Source organism: Macrobrachium rosenbergii, chromosome 4 (genome assembly GCF_040412425.1).
Source record: "Macrobrachium rosenbergii isolate ZJJX-2024 chromosome 4, ASM4041242v1, whole genome shotgun sequence".
In the NCBI taxonomy this organism is placed as follows: Eukaryota; Metazoa; Arthropoda; class Malacostraca; order Decapoda; family Palaemonidae; genus Macrobrachium; species Macrobrachium rosenbergii.
The window spans coordinates 69829988-69837581 of NC_089744.1; the positions used below are offsets into that span (position 1 = coordinate 69829988).

At 38.9% G+C, this 7594-nt stretch overlaps 1 long non-coding RNA gene across 1 annotated transcript in view; it reads right to left on the reverse strand.

Annotated features, from left to right (window-relative positions):
* LOC136835602 (uncharacterized) overlaps nt 1-7594 on the reverse strand; it is a 15333-nt gene that overhangs the window by 1388 nt on the left and 6351 nt on the right. The gene's annotated exons all lie outside the window — the stretch shown is intronic.

The following is a 7594-nucleotide window of genomic DNA, read 5'->3' on the forward strand; positions in this document are numbered from 1 at the left end:
CTTATACAGCACAAAAACTTTCCAGAGAGAAATTTAGTGCAGACTTAAAAACTCTAATGTAGCCTCATGACGTTCATTGGCATAAGCGCCTTCAATTCAAATCACTGATTTTATTGCTAATAAAACGTCAAACGTAAAAAACAGGAGAGAGACTGCAAACCTACGTAAATAGTATGAAATAAAAAGGATTATAAAAATAACAAAAAAATAACCATAATTCACATACAAGAAGTAGACTGGTCATACCATAAAACGGAGTGTGGTCTAAGATTAGCAAGTTTCCCGCACAGAGATTATGAAATCCATCATCATTAAAGTCGAGAATTTAGGTCAAGCAAGGAGTATCACCACTACCACGAGAACAGGTCACCGTAAATGCAAGCTAACGAAAACCAAAGCAAAACAACGTCTTGAAATTTGTGAACATTTCTTGCAACTGAACGGGAGTTTCAAACGCACTATAAAGATGAGCATAGCCAATAATATATTGGCCCAAACCTCAGAAAAGTCGTCCTTGCCAAACACTTAGCTGATACCGTCAACTGTCGAGAGCAGCATAGAACAAGTATCGGTCTCTCTAAAAACAAAAGAGTGCGGGTTGCAGCGAAGGCCGTCACATTTACAATTAAGTAACAGTCTGGTGACAGCAGCAGTGTGTAAACTAGTGGTTTGACCAGCTTAAAACCTGTCTCCTTAAACATTTACACATGCCAGTATACCTTTGTATCAAGTCAGTTGAGATTCCTTCAACAAGGACCAATAGACAGAAAAACTAAAGCCAGGCTTCATCTGTAAGGGACTAATAAGTTAACCTTACCTAACACTTAGGAGTTAATGTGGCTATTCAGTGGAATTGAAGACCCTTGAAGAAAACTCAAAATCCAAAATCCAAACAACTACAAATTGATTTAAAAACTTCAGCTAGACTAATGATTTATTTCCTCATTCTTGCAAAGCGGATGAAATAGAATCTCCCATGCAATGTCTAATGATCACGTTAACAGCAGGTAATGACGGAGCACTGAAGTTGGTACAAAATTACAAAAAATACCCAAAAAGAAGTCTTTCCACAATCTTTGATATTGACGGTCGTTTGCAGTTTCACGGAAATCAATTAGTCACAAAAACATTACCTCGTGGAGATCCTAAAGTTCTAAGCATGATACGAAGGTCTATATTTTGAGTTAGCGTTGCTCAGTGCCGTTACTCTCTCTCTCTCTCTCTCTCTCTCTCTCTCTCTCTCTCTCTCTCTCTTAGTCCAACTGCGATCCACAAAGCTGCCTTATAACCAGGTACATAATTTATTTCTTGGGCATACAAGAGAGCAAAGTTACGCGTTCATAAACAAGTTGAAGGACAAATACAGTAATACTGTACAATGTCACAAAAGAAAGAACTGCCAATCTTTCTCCAAATGCCCAGCCACAGAAACTTGTGAGACAGATCTTTCACGAAGCCCCAGAAATGCTAAAACTTCCGGGTTAGATATTGAAAGCAAAGTCAGACAAGCACAACTTAAAAATGGAGTGATCACTGCACAAACAAAGGGTACAGTACACAGCCTCCATGAGTGAAGAGATCATTTGGACGAATAACAAATACGAAGTACAATAGAAATGAAAGATTGAAGCCTCTCACTATGTCTTGATCCCCTTAATATGCTTCCAATGACGGACTACTAGACCTGGCTCAGGGAGAAGTACCTATGTAATGGGTATGCATTCTCCAGCAAGCTTTGGAAATTGCAACTGACTGAGTGGATCCGGGTATTCAAACAGTCAAGATGAAGAGCCCAAATGTGTAGTTGGGAGCAGTGTTTAGGACAATTCTATCAAAAAAGTTACAAAGCACAGGAATCAATTATCATTGCAACTCTCAATTCGTACTATTACAAAAATAAACCAATGAACGCCCAAGCCTAAAACCAGTAATATCATTAATTTTTTTTTTCTCTAACGGTTCTGTCAAAAAAAATCCTTGAGAACAAATGAGGCTAACAAGAGGCCAAGGACTACACTGCTCACCCGAGACAAATTGCTGGACTTGCAAGTGTTTGATCTAAACTTTAAATTCCTATGTCAACTTCTGGCACGGTAGTGCTTGGGATGGGTTATGTTAAATGGACCCACCTATTCTTCTTTTTAGTTATCTCGCCCTGGAAGGGGACGTGGCCCCAAATGTACAAGCTTAAATCATTTTCACCGAAGTATGTTTTGCACTAATTATGCTTGAAGACGTCCAAAATGTGAAAAGTTTACGCTCTACATATTTATGATAAGTTCACCCAACTTCATAAGCTTTTCAAAAAATTAAAAGCTATAACAAATAATGAGAAACACACACGCGCGCACACAAATATAAGGGACCAAATGAGGCTGATACTAATGTCTCCAAAAATAAAAGTAGATGGAAGGACGGAAGCGCCTTTAGAAAAGGAAGCAAAATCGAAACTCCTGGAACGGGTGGTGGCTGATGAAAACCTGGACCAGACGGAAATCCCGGCTTCAGAGAAAGTGCACCAGGCAACGCAGACAACTCAGTCAACTTTCAACAACGTCAAGGGAGAAATTGACCTGCAAAGGCATATGACAGTAACGCATACTAGAAGATCGACTTTCATATCGATCTGGGGCGATAATTATATAACGACGGAAGAAGGCAACAGACAAGGAACTTCAAGAAGGAACTCCAGAAAATGGACAAGCAGACACACTGAAAGTTCCATAAAATCATGAAAATTAGTTGACGCTTGGCATGAGCTAAATAACTCATTTAGCCTATTTAGAAGTGGTGTACCAGGAATGTAAAACAAAAAAACATTTAACTCCGTATAAATCGGTTACACGAGATTTTACACCTGACTACTACAACCTCTCCGGAAATGGGGGTTACCTCGTTTGAGGCCCTTCATGCCTTGTCGAGGCCTAATCGCGGCTTGTATTGGCGTTGCTGAAATGACGTGAGAGAGAGAGAGAGAGAGAGAGAGAGAGAGAGAGAGAGAGAGAGAGAGAGAGTTCGATCGGCACTAGAATAAACCACCAGGGGATGACGAGCGTCCATTACTTTACAAAAAATGTCTTCCCCTATTTATAAGTAAATACCTCTGACTGCGTGTTTTACTACGGATGTATGAGAAAACTGCTGCATGTCTGTCAACCGATCTTCGCAATATCAGAAATTTCTTCACAAAATGAGTTAAGCAGAACTTCGAACCAAAAGAGAATTTCCATCTACAACGAAATTAAGGATTATTCACAGCCAAAATATTCAACAAGCCTCCTCAAGATCAGAAAAAATCAACCCAACCATCAGAATCTTGTCAATATTATTACATTAACAAAAACTTAACTACAGTAGTACTCACTAAGTTTGGAACGCCGAGTAAAAAGTATTTTGTCTTGTTAGAACAATAAGTATACCAAGGCAAAGAGTGGAGCAAAGGATGCAAAGGATGGACAAAGAGAAATCCTTCAAAATAAAGAAGCCAGGAAGCCAAGTAATAGGTCCTTGACCAATTCTTTTCAACAGTGTTTCTCCTCTGAGAAGTAGAGAGAGAGAGAGAGAGAGAGAGAGAACCCACTAAAGATTGTATTTCAAACAAGAACAAGAGAGAGAGAGAGAGACACGTTTACAGTAAAACGTTCCAGTTTTTCTTCGTTAGTTACCATGTTTTTAATTCCCTTTTCAAGGTTTTTACGAAATCTGTTTTTTAGTTGCCTCACTGAGAGAGAGAGATGTGAGAGAGAGAGAGAGAGAGAGAGAGAGAGAGAGAGAGAGAGAGAGAGAGAGAGAGAGAGAAGAAAAAGTGGATTATTACTTTACAAAAACTTTACTATTTCTTACAGAAAACATCTAGAAGGAAAAGAGAATTTCCATTCGTTTCAAAATATTCAACAAGCCTCCTCAAGATCAGAAAAAATCAACCCAACCATCAGAATCTTGTCTTATCCACTGATAGAACAATAAGTATACCAAGGCAAAGAGTGGAGCAAAGGTACAATAGTTGAGAGAGAGAGAGAGAGAGAGAGAGAGAGAGAGAGAGAGAGAGAGAGAGAGAGAGAGAGAGAGAGAGAGAGAGGTTCTAAGAAAAAATGTATTACTTTACTGGTACAGAAAACATCTAGAAGGAACATTCGTTTCGCAACTTATCCACAGATAAAGGTACACTAGCTGAGAGAGAGAGAGAGAGAGAGAGAGAGAGAGAGAGAGAGAGAGAGAGAGAGAGAGAGAAAGTATTCAGATGCAGAACCCACTAAACATTGTATTTCAAACAAGGAACAAGGAACCATGAGAGGTAAGTCCTACTAAACGTTACGTTGTCATCTGACTCTGTCAACTGCTGACATGAACACGTTTACAGTAAAACGTTCCAGTTTTTGAGTTTTGAGCCGTTAGTTGATCTATTTCTATGAGGAGGATTATATTTTCATCATCATTCCAGAGCCTTCCCACTGCATAATTAGGTTTTGGTGATGCCCTGAAAGCATAAGTTTCCTAAAGTCCTATGTGCAAAAAGTACTCGCACACTTGGCCCTTTAAAGTTGCCTCACTGATGTAATGGGGATTAGATTCATAAAACTTACAATTTAAGAGCATTACTCTTAATGAGAGAGAAAGAGAGAGAGAGAGAGAGAGAGAGAGATCGACACTAGAATAAACCACCAGTGGATGACGAGCGTCCATTACTTTACAAGAAATGTCTTCCCCTATTCATAAATAAATACCTCTGACTGCGTGTTTTACTACGGATGCATGAGAAAACTGCTTCAAGTCTGTCAACCGATCTTCGCAATATCAGAAATTTCTTCACAAAATGAGTTAAACAGAACTTCGAACCAAAAGAGAATTTCCATCTATAACGAAGTTAAGAATTATTAACAGCCAAAATATTCAACAAGCCTTCTCAAGATCAGAAAAAATCAACCCAACCATCAGAACCTTGTCAATATTATTACATTAACAAAAACTAAACTTGTACCCATTAAGTTTGGAACGCCGAGTAAAAAGTATTTTGTCTTGTTAGAACAATAAGTATATCAAGGCAAAGAGTGGAGCAAAGGATGGACAAACAGAAATCCTTCAAAATCCTTCAAAATGGTCAAGGCCAGTGCCAGAGAAGAGAAGAGAGAGAGAGAGAGAGAGAGAGAGCTTTATCGTTACCATGTTTTTAATTCCCTTTTCAATTTTACGAAATCAGTGTTTCATTCTGAGAGAGAGAGAGAGAGAGAGAGAGAGAGAGAGAGAGAGAGAGAGAGAGAGAGAGAGAGAGAGAGAGAGAGAGCTTTATCTTCGTTACCATGTTTTAATTCCCTTTTCAATTTACGACATCAGTGTTTTATTATGAGAGAGAGAGAGAGAAGAGAGTATTATTACTTTAGTACAGACAACATCTAGAAGGAACATTCGTGAGAGAGATAAAGGTACAATAGCGAGAGAAAGAGAGAGGAGAGAGAGAGAGAGAGAGAGAGAGAGAGAGAGAGAGAGAGAGAGAGAGAGAGAGAGAGCTTTATCGTTACCATGTTTTTAATTCCCTTTTCAATTTTACGACATCAGTGTTTTATTCTGAGAGAGAGAGAGAGAGAGAGAGAGAGAGAGAGAGAGAGAGAGAGAGAGAGAGAGAGAGAGTATTCAGATGCAGAACCCACTAAACATTGTATTTCAAACAAGGAACAAGGAACCATGAGAGTTAAGGCCTACAAAACGTTACGTTGTCATCTGACTCTCAACTGCTGACATGAACACGTTTACAGTAAAACGTTCCAGTTTTTGAGTTTTGAGCCGTTAGTTGATCTATTTTTATGAGGAGGATTATATTTTCTTCATCATTCCAGAGCCTTCCCACTGCATAATTAGGTTTTGGTGATGCCCTGAAAGCATAAGCTTCCTAAAGTCCTATGTGCAAAAAGTACTCGCACACTTGGCCCTTTAAAGTTGCCTCACTGATGTAATGGGGATTAGATTCATAAAACTTACAATTTACGAGCATTACTCTTAATGAGAGAGAGAGAGAGAGAGAGAGAGAGAGAGAGAGAGAGAGAGAGAGAGAGAGAGAGAGAGAGAGAGAGAGTGTTCGATCGGCACTAGAATAAACCACCAGTGGATGACGAGCGTCCATTACTTTACAAGAAATGTCTTCCCCTATTTATAAATAAATACCTCTGACTGCGTGTTTTACTACGGTTGTATGAGAAAACTGCTTCAAGTCTGTCAACCGATCTTCGCAATAACAGAAATTTCTTCACAAAATGAGTTAAACAGAACTTCGAACCAAAAGAGAATTTCCATCTATAACGAAGTTAAGAATTATTCACAGCCAAAATTTTCAGCAAGTCTCCTCAAGATCAGAAAAAATCAACCCAACCATCAGAATCTTGTCAATATTATTACATTAACAAAAACTTAACTAGTACTCACTAAGTTTGGAACGCCGAGTAAAAAGTATTTTGTCTTGTTAGAACAATAAGTATACCAAGGCAAAGAGTGGAGCAAAGGATGGACAAAGAGAAATCCTTCAAAATAAAGAAGCCAGGAAGCCAAGTAATAGGTCCTTGACCAACTTGGTCAACCTCCTGAAAGCCAGTTTTCTCTTCGTTACCATGTTTTTAATTCCCTTTTCAATTTTACGAAATCAGTGTTTTATTATGAGAGAGAGAGAGAGAGAGAGAGAGAGAGAGAGAGAGAGAGAGAGAGAGAGAGAGAGAGAGAGAGAGAGAGAGAGTTACCATGTTTTTAATTCCCTTTTCAAGAAATCAGTGTTTTATTATGAGGAGAGAGAGAGAGAGAGAGAGAGAGAGAGAGAGAGAGAGAGAGAGAGAGAGAGAGAGAGAGAGAGAGGAGGTTCTAAGAAAAAAAAGTATTACTTTACTACTACAGAAAACATTTAGAAGGAACATTCGTTTCGCAACTTATCCACTGATAAAGGTACAATAGCTGAGAGAGAGAGAGAGAGAGAGAGAGAGAGAGAGAGAGAGAGAGAGAGAGAGAGAGTTACAGCAGAGTTGTGCGATATTACTATTAGAATAATGCTGGTAACTACAAGTCACCGTATTAAGCACCTTTAAAGCTCGTTAATGTCCTCATCTGGATACATAGTATATTTAACTTACCATTTACCTAATATCAGCCCCATTTAACGAAAACCTAACCATCACCAATAAAAAGCTAAAACCAAAATCGTCATTACTACAATCTTAATCATTATCATTATGGTAGCCTGAAGAGATCTCTAGGAGATTCCCTCCTGGGGCTCGCCAAAAATATTTGGTCTCCAGTGAGAAGTAACGGCAATTGGAGAGGCTAGTCAGGATGGCGAGGTGCCATGGCTGCGTAAAAGAACTCGTGAAAATCACGAGGAAGACAATCAAGAATGTATCTATGGCCGAGGTGTTGTTGCAAAGACCCTCTGGTAATGCCAACCCCAAAGAAGGTCCCTTCTAAAAAGGTCATTCCTATCTCTCAGAACTTAATCATTTGTTGCTAGCAACGACGCCAACTTATTGGTATTGTTGCCACAAAAATCCACTCATTTTTTTATTCATCTTGTGAGCCAATAGACAAAAAAAAAAAAAACTCCTTGACAGGCAAAAGATATCAA